Raw genomic sequence first — 12,153 nt, forward strand, 5'->3', positions numbered from 1 at the left:
CGAGTCGCTGCACTGGGGTTTCCCTGAACTCTGGAGCAGCTGCCCTCCCTCTCCATCCACATTCCCTTGGACATTCCCCCCTGCCGGGTTTGCCAGAGAAACATTCAAATTGTGACATTTTATTGAGGGCCCTTTCTGAACACAAGGACCCATTCTGCCTTTGCCAGAAAATGAACACCTCCACTCTCCTGAGAGCTGTCCTTGGAGAGCACTGGTAGGAACTGGTGGGTAAGGACTTGAGTCCCACTGGCCACCCTCTAGGGCCCTGAGCTCCAGGTCCTGACTTTTTTTTTTTTTTATTATTTTTATTTTTTTTAAATGAACAAGCTTTTAATACAGCTCAGTAAGTAAAATACTGTACACTGTAAAAGATCTAGAAAACTAGAGCTCCAAGTCATGTTTTAAAAAAGCCATTAAGCTTAGTTGAAAAACCAATAGAGTACAAAACTGCAACAAGAGCCCCATTGACTCCATGACTTCTAGCTCCCCAAGTCCTTCATGCAGGGCTATAGCCACAGTCAGTGGAGGTATCAACATTGGTCTGCTGTGTGGACGCAAGCATGTCCAGCCTTGGGTGGGTGTAGTGAGGGGGCTGCATTTGGGTCCCGTTGTTACTCAGGTGTTCTTGAACTGGAACAGGTAGCAGAATATCATGAACCAGCCAGCATAAAGGAAAAGTTGGAACATTTCCCCCTGCTATTCTGCCCCAAATTTCAACCTCTGGGTATTGGTGCTTCTGGGAGCTGTGTTGAGTTCTAAATTTGCTTGTTAGACACTGTCCACACTAGGGCCTTACAGCTTGGTGGTGATTTCTCTAGCTCGCTCATGTACTACAACCTCTTATTTCACTGTGTGCTGCAGATGAGCCATTTAGCTGGCCTTCTCTCACCATTCCTGATCTACCCCTCGTGGCGATCTCAGATGTCAGTCGCTTGAAATATTCTGGAAGATCAGCATAGTCATTTCCATAGGAGATGACCTTAATTCCTTTGTCGAGCATGTTTTCTCTAAGTTTCTTGAACTCATCTACATCTCCTCTCCGAACCAACATGAAATGTTCTAAGTCAGATTTATGCTTGACAGCTTCTAGGAAGAGGGCCTGGAAAGTGGTGTCATCCACAGTCCAGCCACAACCCAGGAAAAGAAATGACTTGTTTTCATAGAGTTTCTGAATCTCTCTCATAACTTCAGTGTTCCTGAGCACATTCTGATATCCAGCTGGATGAAGAACAATGCCACTAGGGTTGGTGTAGACCCCGTGGATGTGTAGCACACTTAGCTTCCGCTTCTCCTGAGCCCACTCAAGGACCTTTTTTTCATCAGTAAGGTCAAGGGATTCAAGTTGTTTTCCTTGGTCAGCTGCATATAGTTCTAGGAGATTATCAAAATTTGTAGTTAAAACTAGGGCTCCATTTTCCATCAGATGGATAACTGACTGAAGTAGCTGTTTTCCAGAATCTTCCATCTTTGACTCCAAGTCATCAAATACTTCATATAAACAGTCTTTGAAAAATGTGGATCGAACATTACTGGTACGAGGAGAGAGTTTCTGAATAAGGTCATGGGCAACATGGACAAGGTTCTTGTCTTCATGGAGACATTTCTGAAACTTTTTGCTCTCCTCATCTTCTAGAAGATCAAAATCAATGGCAGCATCCAATAAGGCCTGAATTAACCCCTTCCAGGATTTTAAGGCTGGAACCTGAGGAGCAACTGCAGCACTTATGCCAGTTCCAATCACCAGCACAAGTTCCCGAGGTTTCTTAGTTTTTAAGCTTGGAAGCAGCTTCCTGGGCTTTTTCGTGGGGGGTGCGCCATCATTGAAGAATCCAAAAAGCTCGTCTATATCAGAGGCCTGGCTCCCTGTAGAAGCCATCCAGTTTCGCGTCTCCTCCAAACGCCACGGCTCCAGCTGCAGCTACCGGCCGGCGCAGCCGCACTGCAGGTCCTGACTTTTCCAAGATTTGCCCATCTCCAGGTTGGCAGTGTTCCTTTTATATGCTCTTCCCTCCCCCACCCCCACCTCTGCTTTCTAATGACACCCACCAAAGAAAGGAACGGAGTCCTTACCTCTTCTGCTTCTAGCAGACAGTGACCAAAGAAGAGCTTATCCTACACTTGGATAATTTTGAGAAAAGAGCACCAACACTCCCCCAGAGTAGGAGAACACTGGAACTAAAGTGCACAAGTAGCTTTCTAAAGACATGCTCCCCTTAAGCCCGCCCAAGCACTTGGACTTGGCGCCTTGTGAACTTTGTGTACCATTAGCAGTCTTTACAAGTGGTTTCCTATGACCTCGCTTTGGAAAATGGATGTCCTTTTTACCTGCTGTTCACTGAAGCCAAAAACCTTATCCAGCCTCCTTTGGAGGATAATAATTGAAGAGAAATACTGGGCACCCAACATTGACTTAATTTTCAAACACACACATGCACGCGTGTGCACACAGCTCAAGCCCATGGTCATTCCCAGCGTGGTCTCCTGCTATGGGGCAATGGCCATGCTTCTCAGAAACTCTTCATTTTCAGTGTTGGCGCTCGAGGGCATGCAAGCTGAAACCGCCATCTTCAACCTGAATTGGAAATAGCCACAACTGAGAGATTACAAATACAGACTTCCAATTACCAAATTTAGTGGATATTAATATTTCATAAGGAGACTTAATCTATTTCATTACATTTTACATTAGTTATTCTAATAAATCTTTCCCTACTGGCAGTAGTGATGAATTTAATAGACTTTATAAATAATTGGTCAATATCAAACGTGTCATAAATTCACCCCAACTTTGGAAAGAGTCCCAGTAGCTACTTTTTGTGTTGTATTCTTGTAAATGATTCATAATTCACAACTAATCCTTGTTTAAAATGGGACAGATATTTGATTGTGTCAAAAGACAAGTTTTGTTTGAGTGTAAAAAAGTGTTTAATTCCCTCTAATTACAGATATAGGGAATGCTAAACCAGGGCCAGCACATTGCTACAGACAGTTTTAATAAACGACTCAATAGTGGGAAAGTCCAAGGGAAGTAAAATAAGTGAATTGCAAATTAGAGTAACAGAAAGCTTCAAGAACTCTTATTGCTTAACTTGAAATGGACATAGATTTCTGTTTGAATTTTGTAATTGTTGGTGGTGTATTCCATAAAATAATAAATAATAATGTCTTGATTAAAACCATAAATTTATATTCTGAATCCACATAGGTAAAGCAGAAACTGGTGATGTGTTTTAAAATATTAAATTTCTGGGTGCGACTTTGGGATAAATGGGCTGTCTTGATTTTCCATCCTTTAGTCTAGCGAAGGGCCCAGTCATTTGCCAGGATGGGTAGTGGCCTTCTGAATAACGTCTTTCAGCTCAGAGGTAGGTTGCATGTAACTTTCATTCTGGGGACTGGACTTCCTTAAAGGCATGTAAGAATATCTTAAAAGTACTTGGCCTTCTTATTAGCTCAAAGGAAAGCATTTATTTAAGCCTCAGAGAATGTAAAATTGCGTTCTTTGGGACTCATTTGACAGCAAAGTCAATATTCCTCTTTATATCCCAGAAGGTTGACTGCTGGGGTTCTGTTAGTGGGCCCACTGCTATTTAGTAATTGAGAGACACAGGGAAGTGGGCAGATAATGCTTTCATGGGCCACTGGATCCAATAACACTGAACTTTTATAATACTTTCATGATTGGAAATATTGGATATTCTCCTCAATTAATGCTTAGACCCCAGAAATGATATCCTTTCTCAGAACATGAAAGCAATGCTAAACTCAGCAGCAGGTCTTTCCACAGTTCCCCATCACCCAGCTCAATGCTCACACTTAAAGATGCTCTGACAGCATTTCATTTATTTTGAAGAGTGGTTGTCATGCTTAGAGACATTGGGCTGCCTTATCAGGTGTATGATGTATGATGCTTAGTAACAGATAAGACAGATTTACTGGAGTGATGTAGACATCTGCCCATGTGCCGGGTTGCTGTGCTGGGTTGCTATGACCGGTGCTAATGTAGGTGTCTGGCAGGTGTGTCTAAACCTGGGGGCCATGAGGGCTGTGGAGCTGATGCAGCCCAGCGGGCAGCGTGCCATCTTGGGACAGGAGCACAGTGTTGGAGACTGAGCCCTCAGCACTCTGCTTGCTGGTTCCCAGACCAGTGCCCTGTGCTCTTGGCTCAAATGTGTGGTAGATGGAGACGTGCACTGCTTTCACAATGTCCCTTTGTCACCTAGGTCAGCCTTGACTTGGGAGGGAGAAGGAAGATTCTCTTCAAGACTGAGACTGGTGAGGGCTGAGGTTCTGTGATCTCCTAGATCTGGGGACCTGTGCTTGATCACGACTATGGGTTACACTAGGGAGAGCAATCATGCTGTATTTCCAGATTCATCCAGCTAGGTCTTTTTACTGACATTGGCCATGATTCATACTTTTTTTTTTTTTTTTAGGTTCTGGGGATTTAATTCAGGGGCACTCAACCACTGAGCCACATCCCCAGCCCTATTTTGGATTTTATTTAGAGACAGGGTCTCACTGAGTTGCATAGCACCTGCCATTTCTGAGGCCGGCTTTGATTTCACGATCCTCCTGTCTCAATCTCCTGAGCCACTGGAATTACAGATGTGCACCCCCATGCATTTTTCTATCAAGACTTACAGAGCAGGTCTAGGGATGTACAGAGGTTTATTAATGGGGAAGAGTGAACACAGGATGACAGGAGCTGTGGTTTATAAGTTGAGACTTTCGAATATATGTAAGTAACATGCTGTATGTGTCATATTTTGTTATATCGACACAGCCTTGAAGTTGGGAAGGCTTGATATATACACAGCAACATGGGTGAATCTTAAGAGCCCTATGCTGAGTGCAAGCCAGAAACTAAAGAGAACATGTCCAGTTCTGTTTGTGTGAAATGTCCAGGTGGACAGATCACAGATACAGACTGCAGACTGGAGTGTGCAGGGATTGGAAGGTGAAGGAGCTGAGGAGAAACTGCTGTATGGGTAAAGTGTTTACTATGGAATGTGAAAGCACTTAACCCCAGGCAGAGTGGTGGGCTCTCAACATGTGGTTATAGTGACAGCCACCACGGCTAGTTATAGTGACAGTCACTAGTTATAGTGACGGTTATAGTGACAGCTCAACACGTGGTTATAGTGACAGCCACCGCGTAGTTCACTCTCTCGGTGGTTAATTTGGTCGGCAACCAGAATGGATTGAGGGATGCCTGCCAAATTGGTAGGTTGGTAGAAACAAGGTGCTTCCTGAGAAGACTGGTGTGAGGGTCAGCAATGGAATGGGGAAGCCCCCTGAATGCAAGTGGCACTGTCTAATAGGCTGAGGGCCTGGATAGAAGGAGGTGGTGGGGTGCTCCTGCTGGCACACACTCAACCCTTCCCGGGCAGGTGACTTCCCTGCTCTTGTCCCATGTGCATGTCAGACTGCAGGTTGGTCAGCTTTGAATGTGGTGGCTTGCACCCATGGACCTTCAGGGGACTTTGGAGGCTTCAGCCTCTAACTGGGGCTCCACATAGGCCCCCCTCTTGTTCTGAGGCTACCAACTTCCTGGACTGAGAAGCTACTGGTATTCCTAGCCCTTCAGGCACCAGCCACTATAGAACCTTTCAGCTTCTGATCTTATAAGACAACCTAATAAATCCCTTCCTAAAATTATACATTTTCTCTTCCTCCTGTGTCTCCAGAGACTCTTAACATGACTTTAAGATGGTTAGCTGTATGTATGTTCTTTAACTTTCTATTCAATACATTATTATAAATGACATTTTGGGTTTTTTTTTCTTTTGAGGTTGCACAAATATTATGGCATTTTGTCAACCTGTATTTCCTATTTTACAGACTTCATAAAAGATCATACAGAGTCAGCATTCAAGGGTTACAGATAGCTGTCAGAAACCTGATGCACCACAGCCTCTCTGGCTGCAGCTCCACGACCTGCAGGGAAATCAACGGACAGGGGAGGAGTAGAACAGGCTGAGTGCCACTGAGAAATGTGAGTGTGGAGTGTGGAGAGTTCGACTGCAGAGAGACACTCAGGGGCCTCCAGAGAAGACCAGGACGCGATGTTGAAGTCTCAGAAAAGATGGGAAGGCATATGGATGCAATTGGGGAAGGGCCCATGTGGAGAAGAGTTAGAAAAGAATGTGAGAAACACAGGCAGATTTAGAGAAAAGGAAATGGCACACATTCAGTGAACTCATCATGCACCATGTCCCCAAGCTGCTCCAAACCTGCTCTGACCTGTGTTGAAAGGGCAAGACCTTAAGCCTGTTGGCACTGCTATGATAAAAATTGATTAAAAGGCAAACACATAACAATATGGTACACACTTACTTCAGGCACCTTAGTTCAATGGAGGCTTTGTACATGAGCACCATCCCATTCCTTTCCCATAGGGCTCTGGCAATCACAGGGCCTGCTTTAGGATGACACTCCCAAGACCAGCCGCCTGTGCACATGTGCAGTCTGGAGGGGCAGGCAGACATCATCTGGGAGGTGGATCCCCCAGATGAGTGGAGGTGAGTGGCCTTGAAGACTTGCTTCCAGTCCTTCTGATTGGAAAATTCCAAAATGTGTTCTACAGAGTTTCAGAAAACCCCACTCGCCCACAGTATGACCAAACATAAAGACATGCCCTGTGGTGTTTTGTCCCCCCAGGCAGCCTACTCCATCTCCCTGTAGCTTCACTTTCACCTCTTGAATCACCACCTGCTAGCAGGCCTGACTCAGGTCACAGCCTGGTGCTGTCACTTTTCCCTGGGCTCATTGCTGGTGTGACTAGTGCTGCCTTTTTCTTGCACCAGGTTCTTCTATAGCTCACCATCTCTGCAGCAGTCAGGACAGAGACACAGGGGAATCAGTCAGAGCAGGAGTTTCTTTTCTCTCATTCAGATCTATCTCTAGCAGTGAGCTTCCTTTACTCCAATTCCTACAGCCTTTTATTTCAATAGATGATATCTATCAAGGCTTTCCTAAGCATCCAACCACATCTTCTTTCTGTCCCTACTCATGTTTCCCTGTACAAAACTGTATTTAACTCCATTACCCTATCACATTAGCAAGTGTGCAACCCAAAATGCTGTCTGTTAAAAAGTGTGCAAAATGTAGGAGCAAATGTAGGGTCTGTTGGTAGCAAGTCTCATTTCTAGAGGGTTAGTAAGGAGGTCCGTGTAGTTGTTGAGGGTCTAGTTAATGATGACTGAATTATGGGAAAAGGGATGAATATAATGAACACGAGAGCTAAGAGCTAGATTCAAGAAGTACCACTGTGTTTATTTTTAATTTTTTTTGAGAAAAACAATTTTTTATGTAAGGAAAAAACATGTATATTTGACTCAGCTGTGAATGTGAATATAGTTATAATAACGTAAGCAGTAAATGCTGATTTGATCCAAAATAATTTTTTATCAGAAGATTAGTATAATAGGAGAGAGAGGATATGATGGGAAAATATAAGAAAATAAAATCTATATCCATTTTAATGAAATTAGTAGATAACAGTAAAAGCAATAAATCAAAAAGTAACAGTATCACCATTTAGAAATATGGTGATCCTTAACACAAGCAGCAGTTCTAAATTTTTTTTATTGGTTGCTCAAAACATTCCAATGATCTTGACATATCATATATTCATACATTTGATTCAAATGGGGTATGAATTCTTATTTTACATACTATAATTGATGTGGATTTAATATGTAATGTGTATGTATATTCATTGGTATATATACATATGCAAATGCAGAGAAATCTGTGACCATCTAAAATGATTTTATGTGATCACATTTTTTTTGTGCTATTCACATATTAAACCTCAAAATCTCACTGTGCACATCAGAGTCCTGGATAGACCTGCCCAACCAGTCCTAGGTTCTACGGAGTCTGGGAAATGCGAACCGGGTTAAACCTGGAGTCCATTTTATACACTCATGCAAACACGTAAGGCGACTCTGGCATGAAGATGAGATGACACCGTTTTAGCAGAGGCTCCAGATCACTGGGCACTTTAATTAGATAGGAGGAAGCTGTGCACAATACTTTTTCAAAGTGAGCTATCAAGAATTATTTAACTGTCTGGACAGAAATGCCAATGTAGAGTGAAACACTGCTTAGTAATGAGAAACAACAACAAAAAAATAGAAATTTGTCTTTTATTATAAAATCAAACCTACTGAGCAATATCATACACATTTTTCTAGCTCAGACTTTCAGCTAAAGGTGTACAGAGAGAGAGAGAGAGGAAAATGTTTGCCAGGTTTATTTACTGGCAATATGTATTCTTACCCCTCTCTTTCTCTAGGGTCTTATTTATAGTAGAATATTCATATAGAAATGAGAATGCTGAAGGAATAAAGCATGAAATTGTAACTTAGATTCTTGGACATTTATTAAGTTCAATTATATCACTGGTTAAAAAAAATTGCAACAGAAACCTTCAGCTCCTTCTAGCAATTGACTTCAATCAGTTTAGTTTTAGTTTAGGTCATGATGAAAAAACAATTGATTGTAAATCATTAGTATTGACAAAATAATTCTTGCCATGCTTTGAAGTGCTATTGGGATGTGGAAATCTGAGAACACAAGGGTGAGCAGGCCAACAGTGCTAACGAGCTGGCAGACAGACCGAGACGAATTGGATTGTGATATTGTGATAGGTCGATGGACAAGAAGACAGTGTTTTGACTGAAGAAGGGGGTCCGGTGATGCTCAGGGATGCGGGTATTGCAGCTCCTCTTCCCTGGGTCTTGTAGTGTCTTTGTCCCTTTCCTAAGAGCACCCCAATTCATTTTACTATCTGTGTAAATTTAACATGGCCTCTACTTTCCAGTGCCAGAGAAGTAGGCAAAATCATCTAACCCTACTGAGGAGGTATTTTCTGAGTAAAGAGGCAAACACCTCAAATGGCTGAATTTCCATCCTCTCCAAGATACTGCTCTGTCTTCCAGATGGTGCTTGACAAGAGACCACTGCCATCGTGGTCCCTGATTCCTACTTCCCTTCTGGGTCAATATATCTAGCTACCAGCTAATCTTGTTGTCCATCCAATATATTACCCAATAACTTATCTTTTAAATTAAACTGTATAACTTTACTTTCATGTCAACTAAGAATTCCATGTGATGAAACACACAGTTCAAAATTTAAAGCTTTTAAAAATGGATACATCTATTGAGTATGAGAATGAATGTTCCCAGATATTCTTAAGTGTATGTGGGATGTGCAGTTTCAAAGCCCAAGAACTTTCTTCCCAAATACCCCATATAGAAATTGTCCTCCTGCAGGCTTTCTAAATCATGCAACTGCTGGAAAGTGCTCCACAGGTTCAGGGACTGGGGGAATCCATGTGGTCTGGGAAGGGTTCAGTGTTGAAACAGACGGGAGAGAAATTCCATACTGAAATATGAACAATATTGGCTAAGTATATATATATATATATATACACCTTTAAACACTTAAAATCATGTTCCTTACATACAATACATTACACAAGTCATGACACCAACTAGATCGTGAACTAAAGAGATAATAAAATCTTAACCAAGACATGTGAGTTAATCTATCTATGCACTGTGACAGAGACTGACCTGTCCCCTGAAAACTGGATGCTATATCACATTGTGCTATCCATGAAACCTGGCATGCAAGACCTCTTTATGATGGTGGGGATTGTGTAATGGGTCCTCAGAGCAGAATGTGAGCAGAAGTGACTTGTGTCATAAAGAAGCAGGAAGCTCAAAAATGCAGAGGCACCTCAGTCTTCTCATCCTCTCCTACCGCTGGCTTGTGCATGTTGAGCATGGCATGTTGGAAAATAGGAAAATACAAAGTGCTGAGTTCTAACTACCATTTACAGAAGTATCACACACAATCAGGACAAATGCTTTCATATTAGGAATAATGGGAAAAATTTTCTACCAATTTGAGCTCTATTTTGGGGAGTGTTTGTTACAGCTACCAGCAGCAGCTTAAACCTCACACACATGCATATACACAGGTAGAGCCCTGTAGATGTCTCTACCTGTTTATGGCTTCCTAGGTCTGGAGACACAGTTTTCTTTCATTCACTCAGTAGGTGATGCTGGAAACCTACTATGAGCTAGGTGTTCTACCAAGGGCTGTGGACAGAGTTTACTGTTTTATTTCCTAATGTGCTGGTTCTGAATCATTTTTGTCTCAAGATCTCTCATAATTTTAAAAATGACCAATGACCCCAAAGAGTTTGTATGTGTGACTTAGTATGTTCACCTTCACTACATTAGAAATTAAAACTAAGGATTTTTTTGTAAAAAAATCATTTAAAATAGTGATATAAATCCATTAAAGGTTAACATATTTCATGAAAGTAATTATATTTTCCAAACCATAACTGACTGAGAGAAAAAGAAATATTGAAGGTTTTGCCAACATCAACAATGTCTAGCTTTATAGAATTCGGCTGAATTCTCAGCTCTGCCTTTGCAATCACTATGCGAGAGTGTCACTTGGTTGAAATTTATGAAAAATACATAGGCTTACTCAGATATGTGAGAGTTGGAAAAATGGAAGCATTTGAAAAATCTTTTCAGATAAGAGTCAGAATCCTTTTTTTTGATACTGCACTCCAAATCCACAAGTGGCGGTTTCTTAAATATCAGATGTATTCATGAATTTGAAGCCACATAAATGCCCATTCCATACTCTACTGAATTAAAAACGGTTAATTTCTTGCTTGTAGAATAGTTATTTTAGCTCTTCATGATTTTTAACGCCACACAGTCCTCATTTGGAAGCTGCCTGGAAGGATAACATACGCTTTTCATTATACACCCCCAATCCTCCCTTCAGAGCTCCACTGACCTCGTCAGCATCATTTTTGAGCCCTGAGAAGCTGTTCAGCTGGTAGGATTCATGCATAATTTCTGAAGCTCTCAGTTTTACTTGAAAACTTAAATTTTATCCTGGGAAGCAAGTACTGTCAATTATTTTCTTTGAAGTGACAAACTCGATCCATTTTTGAGAAAATGTATGCCAAACATCAAAATTGGAATAACTCCATTTTTCAGCTGATCTTTCATGGAAACAAAAGGAGTTTCATGACAGGAGGAAGAGGAGGAGAAGGAGAAGAGGAGGAGGAGGAGGAGGAGGAGGAGGAGGAGGAGGAGGAGGAGGAGGAGGAGGACAGCAGCTATCTTAGGTCAACTTACCAGAACTCAAATACTAACAACACTGATTTCTTCGAGACCATCCTGCTCAGTATGAAGCAGTGCTGTTTTAAGCAACCTTCTCATGTCCTGCACAAAATATTTAAAGAGATCTTTCATTAAGTGTTGAGGTTTGGTAATATTAAGGGCATTCACTGCATCATCAGGGATGATAATTGTGCCCACCGGTTCACACGCACTCCATGCCAAGGATCCCACTGTTTTACTGTCCACCTTCAGTGCAACGGCCAACAGACTTGGTCAAGGATAAACCATGGGACAGGTTTTCAAATGTCCATTTCAATGCTACTCTTGCTTTCTGTCAAACAATCACATAAAGAAGAACTTGGATGGTTACTGGGAACTTGCCCAGATAAAAACAAGCAAGACAGCAAGCCCACCACATGAGCAGAGCCACACAATTTTAATGCAAGCATGTGATTCTGAGTATGGGGTCTTGACTGATTTTCATGTCGGCAGCTAAATCTTTAAGACGAGATAAGGCTTCGTGAGAATGCGGCAGCTCTGTAATTCCAGTTCTGTAATTCCTTGCACTTGGTTCTCACCCAGCAAGTGTCCAGCAACATCAACTGTGCAGAGCTTTAATGTTCTCTGGCCAATGTGCATGTCTTGGGGCAAATGCAACTCAGTAATTTATCTATTCGAAAGGGTCAGTGCCTTTCTCCCCATTTAATTTAAAAACAAAAACAAAAACCTTTGACTTTCAACTAGCATATAATATCTCCGTTAAAATATTCAGTTTCCTCTCTGAACTCTGAAGGATTAGTTACAAAATGATGCTCAAGTATGGGACTGTATTATTATTTGATATGTTCTGTGAATAAGAAGCAAGCAATTAAGACTTACTAAAATAAAGGAAAGCAGTATTTTGTTACATTTTTTCCCTCAAAGTTCCAAATAGATTTTTCAAAGCCAGTTTCTCCCTTTGATGAGATAGAGAACTATT

At 41.7% G+C, this 12,153-nt stretch overlaps 1 pseudogene; it reads right to left on the reverse strand.

Moving 5' to 3' along the window:
- Positions 1-364: 364 nt before the first annotated feature.
- LOC143407259 (protein FAM118B pseudogene) lies at positions 365-1,922 on the reverse strand (annotated as a pseudogene).
- Between the last annotated feature and the right edge of the window lie 10,231 nt (positions 1,923-12,153).

The sequence above is a fragment of the Callospermophilus lateralis genome, chromosome 1 (genome assembly GCF_048772815.1).
Source record: "Callospermophilus lateralis isolate mCalLat2 chromosome 1, mCalLat2.hap1, whole genome shotgun sequence".
Lineage (NCBI taxonomy): Eukaryota > Metazoa > Chordata > Mammalia > Rodentia > Sciuridae > Callospermophilus > Callospermophilus lateralis.